Source organism: Talpa europaea (genome assembly GCF_964194135.1).
Source record: "Talpa europaea genome assembly, chromosome: 2".
NCBI classification, from domain to species: domain Eukaryota; kingdom Metazoa; phylum Chordata; class Mammalia; order Eulipotyphla; family Talpidae; genus Talpa; species Talpa europaea.
Genome location: NC_140068.1, coordinates 63,808,174 through 63,817,308, shown reverse-complemented (window position 1 = coordinate 63,817,308; position 9,135 = coordinate 63,808,174).

Sequence of the window (9,135 nt, the reverse complement as noted above, 5' to 3'; positions counted from 1 at the left end):
AGAAGACTGCTGCTCTGCTCCTCTTCACAAGGCTTTCAGTGAAACTATTGGGTTGAATTAGAAATGCTGGTGAAAGTTTTGGAATTAAGTTTCAGCAAAATGTAAAAGTATTTCTAGGAAATTCTGTATTCTCTCAGAAAGCTGACATTCATATGGAACTAGTTCTTACTGCTTGAGGAACAGTGGCATAACACACTTGTATGGGGTCCATAGTAAAATTTTCCACAGGCTCTAGAGCCAATTCAAGCATCTCTGTTCTCTCAGGCCAGAGTCAGATGCTCCAATTGCATAGTCTTCACATTTGCAATCAAGAGCTTAGTGATAATGTCCCTACCACTGCTTTGAATAAGGCACCTTTAAACCGAGACACATATACAAAGCCAGTGCTTCTCAAACTTTAATATGTACACCAGCCCCTGGAGATCTTGTTAAAATTGAAGATTCTAATTCAGTATGTCTAGCATGCTGCCCATAATTTTGCATTTCTTTTTTTTTTTTTAAGATTTATTTATTATGCATACAAGAACTGGGCTACAGGCCAGAGGTGTGGGGGTGGAGAGAGGGGCGGTGAGAGGATTCACCAGAAACAGAGTGGGGAACAGAACAGGCAGACTGACTAAAGACCCTGCTGAGGGGATCAAAGGGCAAGATAGGAGAGGTCTGCTGCATCATTTGGGTAGCTCCCTGGCCAGCTGGGGATCGAACTCGTGCTGCAGTGGCTGCAGTGGCTGTAGCTAGCTTCACAGTGCTGTGCTTAACCTCTTCTGCCACCAGGGAGGTCCAATTTTGCATTTCTAACAAGTTCCTAGGTAATGCTGATGTTGTTGGTCTGCAGACCATACTTTTGAGAGTCAGGGTGTTAACATATTCTATTTCTGCCTCTACAAACAAAGTGATTACCAGTAATCATAAAACGGCTGATGCAACTGACTTGTATCAATTAGTACTGAATTAAAATCACTCTGACTAAAAGACTTACATTCAAATTTTCTTAAATAGCATTTTAACTATAATTAAATTAAACCAATTTTATGTTTATTGCTGATGAATATATGTATGATCCTGTAATAATAGTCTGCTCTATGGCTAATCTTTCTACCAAATTAAATTGAGGATTTCATTTTGAAAATGGCAGATGGTGGAAAATATTAACATTCTAAATTTCCTTAAGACCTATCTGGACCACTTAACAAGGAACAAAAATTAGACTTATGCTAAAATACTAATTGTAGCACTAAATTTTACTGTGAACCAGCTTGCAAACGAATAGCTCTTGGGCCATTGCAGTCTATGGTTATGTTTTATGAGGCACATACATGTGATTGTTTGGTTTTGACTTGAGGTAATAGCTTAAACATTGAGGTAATAGTTTAAAAATAGTTTTAAAAAATTATCCTTTCCCCGATCCCTTGACATGCTTAACTTTCTTTACTAAAGAAAAAAATTTGAGTTTTAAAATTAAAGCATTTGACTCACTATGTAATTGTTATGATTGCATTGGTAAATCAGTTGCTTACGTTCAGTGAAATCCAGAAGACCAATGTAAGAAAAAAGATAATGCTATTTTAAAACACTATTCATTCAATGAAACACAAAATAATATTGATAAAAATAGAATAATATTGGGGCCTCCCTGGTGGTGCAGGCAGTTGAGCGCAGTGCTGTGAGGCTGTCCGCGGCCTCTGCAGTGTCAGTTCGATCCCTGCCAGCCTTGGAGCAACCCACATGGTGAACAGACCTCTCTTGTCTTGCCCACTGCTCCCCTAAGCAGTGTACTTCGTCAGTCTGCCTGTTCTGTTTCCCGTTCTGTCTCTGGTGAATCCTCTCGCCCTCCTGCACATCTGGCCTATGCCCCAGCTCTTGTGTAAATAAAAAAATAAATCTTAAAAAAAAAAAAATAATATTGACAAAATAATATTGATAAAAACCCCTCCCTGGTGACACAAGAAGTTAAGTCTCAGCACTATGAAGCTATAGGCTGCCACTGTAGCACGAGTTTGATCCCAGTGCCAGGGAGCTAAACCACATGGCGCAGCAGACCTCTTCTGTCTCCCCTCAGCAGTGTATTTCAGTCAATCCACTTGTTCTGCTCCCCACTCTGTCTCTGGTGAATCCTGTCACCCCCACCCTGCAACTCTGACCTGTACCCCAACTCTTATTTGCATAAATAAACAAAATAAATGTTTTTTTAAAAAAGAAAGAATAGCATTAAACACAAATGCTAAATATACAAACAGCAGTTTGATAAATGTTTGTACACTGGAGCCAATTTTCTCTTTTTTTTGGTGATAACTTAACGCAAGACCTGGAACCTGAGTGAATCCTTATGCACTGAGAAGTTTTAAGTTTCCTGATGTCTGAAAACTCTGTCCTCACAATTGTAACTTTTACTTGTCATTCATATCTTACCATATGTTTCTTAGAACAAATGCATAAAAAGCAATACAATGTAATATTTTCCTCTGGAGTCACTTATAGATATGTATGAGTACTAAAGGGTGTTTATGTGTGTGTGAGAGAGATTGCGAGTTGGTGAGGGATTTCAAGTGGAGTCATTATTTATATGTCTGTGTAAAGGTGACTCCCTCTCTTCCATTCTTTCTTTTTTCAAATGTAATCCTGATATCAAAGCCAGTCTCAAGAAATACAACACAGGGGGAAATCTGTGCCGGCGAAATACCCTCACGCTGAGCACTTCACTAACACTCAACACTATGAGAAATTAGTGTGATTCCAGATGCACAGTCCCTGGTCTAACAGAGTCCTAGAGACCTGACCTGTCTTTATTCCTTCCTATTCTTGTATGGTCCTAGAAAACCTCATTAGCTGTAGGACTACCCTGATTCAGCACCTCCCTTATACCGGGACAAGAGCAGTCCCTCCTTTGGGCCCCAGACATACCAACAAATAAATTTATCAGCAAACACACTGGATCTTTGTTACTCATCTAAAGCTCAGAACTACCCCCATGTGATCCATAACCCAAAACAGCCATCCTCATTCCTAACCCCATTCAGGCCCCAAGGAACTGTTTCATCAAACCTCCTATTCTATGACCTTTGAGACAAAAGGCACCTGCACCCATGAAAGTGTGTGGGTTTTGCCACTGCTGACACCAGATGGAAACTGCTTCAGAGGTTCAGGGTGGTAGAAATGCTTAGGCAACAAAAAGACCAACATCAATTTTTTCCTTAACATTATTCCCAGTAGTGTAGAACATTGGTCTTCTTGCTTCTCTCTGTGCCTTAATTTGTGAAGACCCTAATCAATTGATACAGTATTTGTAACAGTGTTGAATTAAGTGCTGTAAGTATAACATAACATAAATATTCTGAGCACTCATATGAAAAGAAGAATGTGAAGGATCTCATTAATCATTATTATATTGATTACATGTTAGAAAGTATTTCAATATGTTGAATTCCTACTTCTGCCCTTTCAAGTGTTAAATCTAAGTGAGACAGATTTAAAGCAAATTCAAACTCATATGAAAAGAAGAATGTGAAGGATCTCATTAATCATTATTATATTGATTACATGTTAGAAAGTATTTCAATATGTTGAATTCCTACTTCTGCCCTTTCAAGTGTTAAATCTAAGTGACACAGATTTAAAGCAAATTCAAAGCTCCTGTAATATATACAAGTTGGTTCCAACTTTTGACAGAAACTGGGTCAATGGGTGGAGTGGGTAGAAATGATGCTTTTCAAGTGGCACACTTAGCCATTTGCCAACTAAACTATGATTGAGGAGTAAAGCTCTTGGAAAACCCATAGGAAAGTTATGAGCTGAGTTTTTTATGATGTCGATTCACATATTATTTTAACGGTACATACATGAGAAGAGACAACCAGGAAATGTATCAATTCCGTGTGGTTAAGTATACTGTAAATTATACCTACCCGTGGACAAACTTTACTCCGTTTTGGAAATTAATGGCTATTTTCCTGCACCCACCTATATGGGGAAGATTCCTCTTGGTTTTCTCATCTGGATTGTTTTTAGAGGAAAGGGACCCGTGTTGTTTTCTTCTTTCTCCTGAGGCAAAGTGTATCTGTGTATTCTTTTAAACATGCTAAACATGTCCTGTGCAACCTTGCCCTGATGAAGCAGGGAGTGAAGAGGTACGCTGTCACTATCCTGGAGACCGTGGTACAGGTGGCTCTCTAGCCAGACCACACTTACTTGTGCAAGAAGCTGTGGGCGGGTGACTTTATCCTCACCCCAGATAAATGCACTGCCATATCTGCCGGCTCAGAGTGAGTGAAATCCTTTAGGAAATTTGATATAAAAGAGAATAGGAAAATGTCAATACATTGCTCTAAAAGATGCACATTTAATCGTGTAAGAAGCAAGCCAAAATATTAGAATAATATAATGCATTAATTTTTTTCTTAACTGAGAAAATTCTGGAACTAACATATATTCAGGTAATTATTAAGTAGTTAATTCAGGTTTCTCAGAGGTGACACAAGTAGAAGATAATTTTAAATTGGATGGATGCACAGACAGAAGGATAGATAGGTAGGTGAACTGATAGGTAAGACTAATTAGTCTATGCCTTGTATTTAATCTGAAGAAATTGTTTTAGAATTTCAGAATCCAGTTATGTTCATTATCAAGATGCTGTGTTGCAAAGTTACTTATAGATGCTTTAGTTGTTATAAATAGTCTCTAGGAATTCACATTAGTGGTGTTTTTGGAGTTATTCATTTAAAAAGCTGACCAGTTCCTTAGTAATTCCTTGCCTCAGAGGTAAGAGTTAGCAAGACTCTTAAGAGATACTGGCTTCTTCCTGGGGTTACTCAGAAGGCCATACCTACAACACAGATGCTGTCTACCTTGCTGATTATTCCAGGGCCCTGAATGCAAACTAAAGCCACAGCTCCCCTCAAGCTTCAGCAGTAACCACTATGAGCAAATAATCAGTGACAGGGGCCCTCAAAAGTTTTAGCGTTACAGAAGACACAGGTACATCATGAGAGGATGGATCCCCAATTATAACTGAATTTCCCATCAACCTATAAGAATGGGTCATGGAGTTGGATTTCAAGTAAATTGTAAATTATAAACAGATATAGTTCTTGCACTTTTGAATTTATGAACTGAGTTTCTGCTATTCTTGTGTCACGGCTTTTAACGTACACCATCACAAACTGAACAATGGATTAAAGAGAACTATTAATCTTGGTTTGAAAAAGCTTGCTGTTATGCCGATGATCTTAGAGTAGTTAAGTCCACAGATACATGACAGTATTCATTTTTATTCCTTGTCCTTTAAATTGTGAAACTAATGAAATATAAAAACTAAATTTTCTTTTGAAAAACTGTGATTATTTCATCATCCAAATAGAGCAACTATTTTAATGCTGTGTATATTCTAGTCTATATGTTACATATACAGTTATATATGAACAAGTAACCTGTGTCCCCAGTTTGAGTAGTATCATGGAGGAATTTCAGTAGAAGTATTGAAAGTCCAAATTCCTTCCCATTATAGGTAGAATATCCTGTGAGGTGACTGGCTTCTGCTTTCCCTTTGGGAGCCTTGGAATTGCGCTTACTGCCATCTCATGTCTTCTGTTGCTTCTGGCTGCCTTTATTGCCACGGTGTGAGGTGTCTCTGTGTGATTTTAAGGTTTGTCCCTGCTGAGTTCAGTTGAAGATTTTCTTGTACATCAGGATAGCACAGTTCCAGCTTGAACCTGGGGTGTGGCTCCCGCAGGCTTAGGCCAGTATGAGCATGCCGGAGGAATTTGTTAAACCAAACTGTTTTCCAGGAGCCTTAAGAGTCTATGGGGAAATGCTTGAATTTCATCTCCTGCTTGCACTACTAAATATGTGGGTAAATTGTGAGATACTGTAGAAGAAATCAGGCTGAAGGGGAAATAGAGTCTCTTGGAAAAGAATTCATCCTAAGGGTGAAAGGAGAGAGGCACAACAAGTTAGTCATCGAGAAGACAGATTATGAGGATGGCTTTGTGGCTGTTGAAAGGTCCATGCAGGAGGCCGGAATGCAGGAGCCAACCAGGAAGCCCACCTGGGGGGGCAGGAATGCGGACACCTGCCTGTAGGATTCAGGCAGTGAGCCTCCCCCCTCCCCCTACCAGTCTCTTCTCAGACAAAGAACCTCTACCTGCCACATGAACCTTTTCGCGCCCTACAAACTTTTCCCGCCATACGAGCCCAACTACCCACCTGACCTCTCCTCACCCTATAAAACCCTGCTTCCCCCTAACAACGCGCGCGACTCCACTGACCCCCGCCTTGGGTCTGTGAGGTCCGCCCGGGGCGCAATAAACTTTCCCTCCCTTTGAGAAATGTAGCCTGGCTCTCCTTTCCTTTACCGCGCCGAACCTTTCAGCTGTCACATCTGTTCTGGCCCAGTCCTAACAATCTGTCTGGGTGTTAGATTACTTGAGGCTATAACTAAAAACTGGAAGAACGTTTGCTGAACACACCATAAACCATTAGGTCACACATACCTAAATCTGTTATAGGACAGGGAGAGGGGCAGCCCAAGCCCCGCAAACCTGCCTATTTTAAATGGGTTCTGCCATCCGCCGCATCAACACAAAACATAGGAGACTTTAATGAAAAGGAACTTTAATAAAACTAGGAAACAATACAGGTAAGGCAAAGAATCTAGTTTCTAAATCAAGCACCCAAAGTTACCCATCCCCTCGTGGGTAAAAGTCCATCCAAATGGGATTGGCCCAGAGCAAGGCCCCAAGGCCTGCCACAAGTCTAAAGCATCTTCCAGTGGGGACCCACAGAAAAGGGTCACAAACAACCGGGCCGGAAGGAAAAGAGCAAAATCAACATCAAGATAAAAGCTGCCATTGTCACCTCCCCATGGGTCTCACCCACATCTGTGTCACCCAGTCTGTAACAGGGTGGTCCCCAGGAAAGGGGGAGGTTCCCTGCCCCACCCAAGGGAGGGTGGAGCTGAGCAGGAAGAGGAGAAGCTGCAGAAGAGACTGAGGTAGGAAGCAGGATGGAGCCAGGAGACCTGGAGGAGGTGCATGGAGCCTAGAGACACGTAAAGAAACTGCGCTTGTCTTTTGGTCGTGGACTGGGTGACACAGATGTGGGTGAGACCCATGGGGAGGTGACAATGGCAGCTTTTATCTTGATGTTGATTTTGCTCTTTTCCTTCCGGGCTTGTCCGGTTGTTTGTGACCCTTTGCTGTGGGTCCCCACTGGAAGATGCTTTAGACTTGTAGCAGGCTTTGGGGCCTTGTTCTGGGCCGATCCCATATGGATGGACTTTTACCCACGAGGGGATGGGTAACTTTGGGTGCTTCATTTAGAAACTAGACTCTTTGCCTTACCTGTATTGTTTCCTAGTTTTATTAAAGATCCTTCCCATTAGTCTCATGTGTTTTGTGTTGATGCGGCGGATGGCAGAACCCATTTAGAATAGGCAGGTTTGCGGGGTTTGGGCTGCCCCTCTCCCTGTACTATAACAAGTCCACGACCAAAAGACAAGCGCAGTTTCTTCACGTGTCTCTAGGCTCCATGCGCCTCCTCCAGGTCTCCTGGCTCCATCCTGCTTCCTTCCTCCTTCTCTTCTGCAGCTTCTCCTCTTCCTGCTCAGCTCCACCCTCCCTTGGGTGGGGCAGGGAACCTCCCCCTTTCCTGGGGACCACCCTGTTGCACACCCAGCACTGTTTTTGATACCTCCGATTAAATGTTACAAAGGACAGACAAGTAGCTGCAATTTGCCACAAATCAGCAAGTTTTGATGCTGCAAACTTTTAAGAACCACAGAGTGCCAAAAAGATTTGCTGGGGAGAGGCACTCGGAGGAACAGGGTCTGGGAGAGCAGTGGTAATGCAGGGTGGAGAAATGTGGTATCCAGTAAGGCTAAACTTGTTTCTGATCACAAGTTAGACACCCCCTGTGACTCTTAGACATGTGAAAGAGAACAAGGGGCTGAAGATCAGCATTATGCAAATAGGTGATATAAGCCCAGAAATCTGAAAAGTCTTCAGGTGACCCTGAATACCTGCAGGCTAGTGAGGTCTTGGAGAATTTGCATTCCACTAGCATTTTCATGGCACCTTCAGAGCAAAGGCAGGCTCAGTTACAAGCCTTTGCATGGATAAAAATGGAGGGTACAGTTACAGTTAGCTACCTTCTGGTAAGATGATTTAGCTTCTTAGGTTTTTTTTTTTTTAAGGTTTATTTATTTAGGCATATAAGAAATGGAGTAAGGCCAGAGGTGTGGGGGTGAGAGGATTGACCAGAGACAGAGTCTGTCACCTCCCTGGCTGGGGATCAAATTCATGCTGCAGAGGCTGTGAATAGCTTCATAGTGCTGCATCTTAACCCCTTGCACCACCAACCAGAGGGGCCCCTGATTTAGCTTCTTAGGTTGTTAATGGCACCCTTTAACTTATTATTTCTTTCATTTTTATTCAGTACATATTCATTAAGTATATTAAATTTTGTGTGCGAAATATAGTAGAAGAAAAGTATTTTGATGCAGTTCTTGTAGACCTCATAACCTGGTAAGCAAGACAGACAAAGAAATTCATTCATTTATTCATTCAACAATTTTTATGAACTGGATATAAATTTTTTTTAAGATTTACTTGTTTATGCATACAAGAACTGGGGTACAGGACAGAGATGGGGGGTGAAAGGATTCATCAGAGACAGAGTGAGGAACAGAACAGGCAGACTGACTGAAATACACTGCTGAGGGGAGCAGCGGGCGAGTCAGGAGAGGTCTGCTGCGCCATGTGGGCTGCCCCCTGACCGGTAGGGATCAAATTTGTGCTACAGAGGCTACAGATTGCTTCATAGTGTGGTGCTTAACCCCTTGCGCCACCAGGGAGGACCTAGATAAAGTTTTTATGCTAGTTATCATTGAGTGTCTTTGGCATAAGAATAAATAGTAAGCAAGGAAGGATCTTCATCTTAAAATGTGTACTGGGTAGAAGGAGATAGATAATAAACACAAAGATCAATAACTAATTAGGATAGCTAAAGATAGTGACAAACACTGTGAAATAAATGTTGATAGAATGAAGTTGAAAAGACCTCAATGAAGAGGTGATACTTGAACTGGGACCTAAAAGATATGCCAAGTCAACCTTATCTGATCTGAAGATGAGTGTTCTAGGA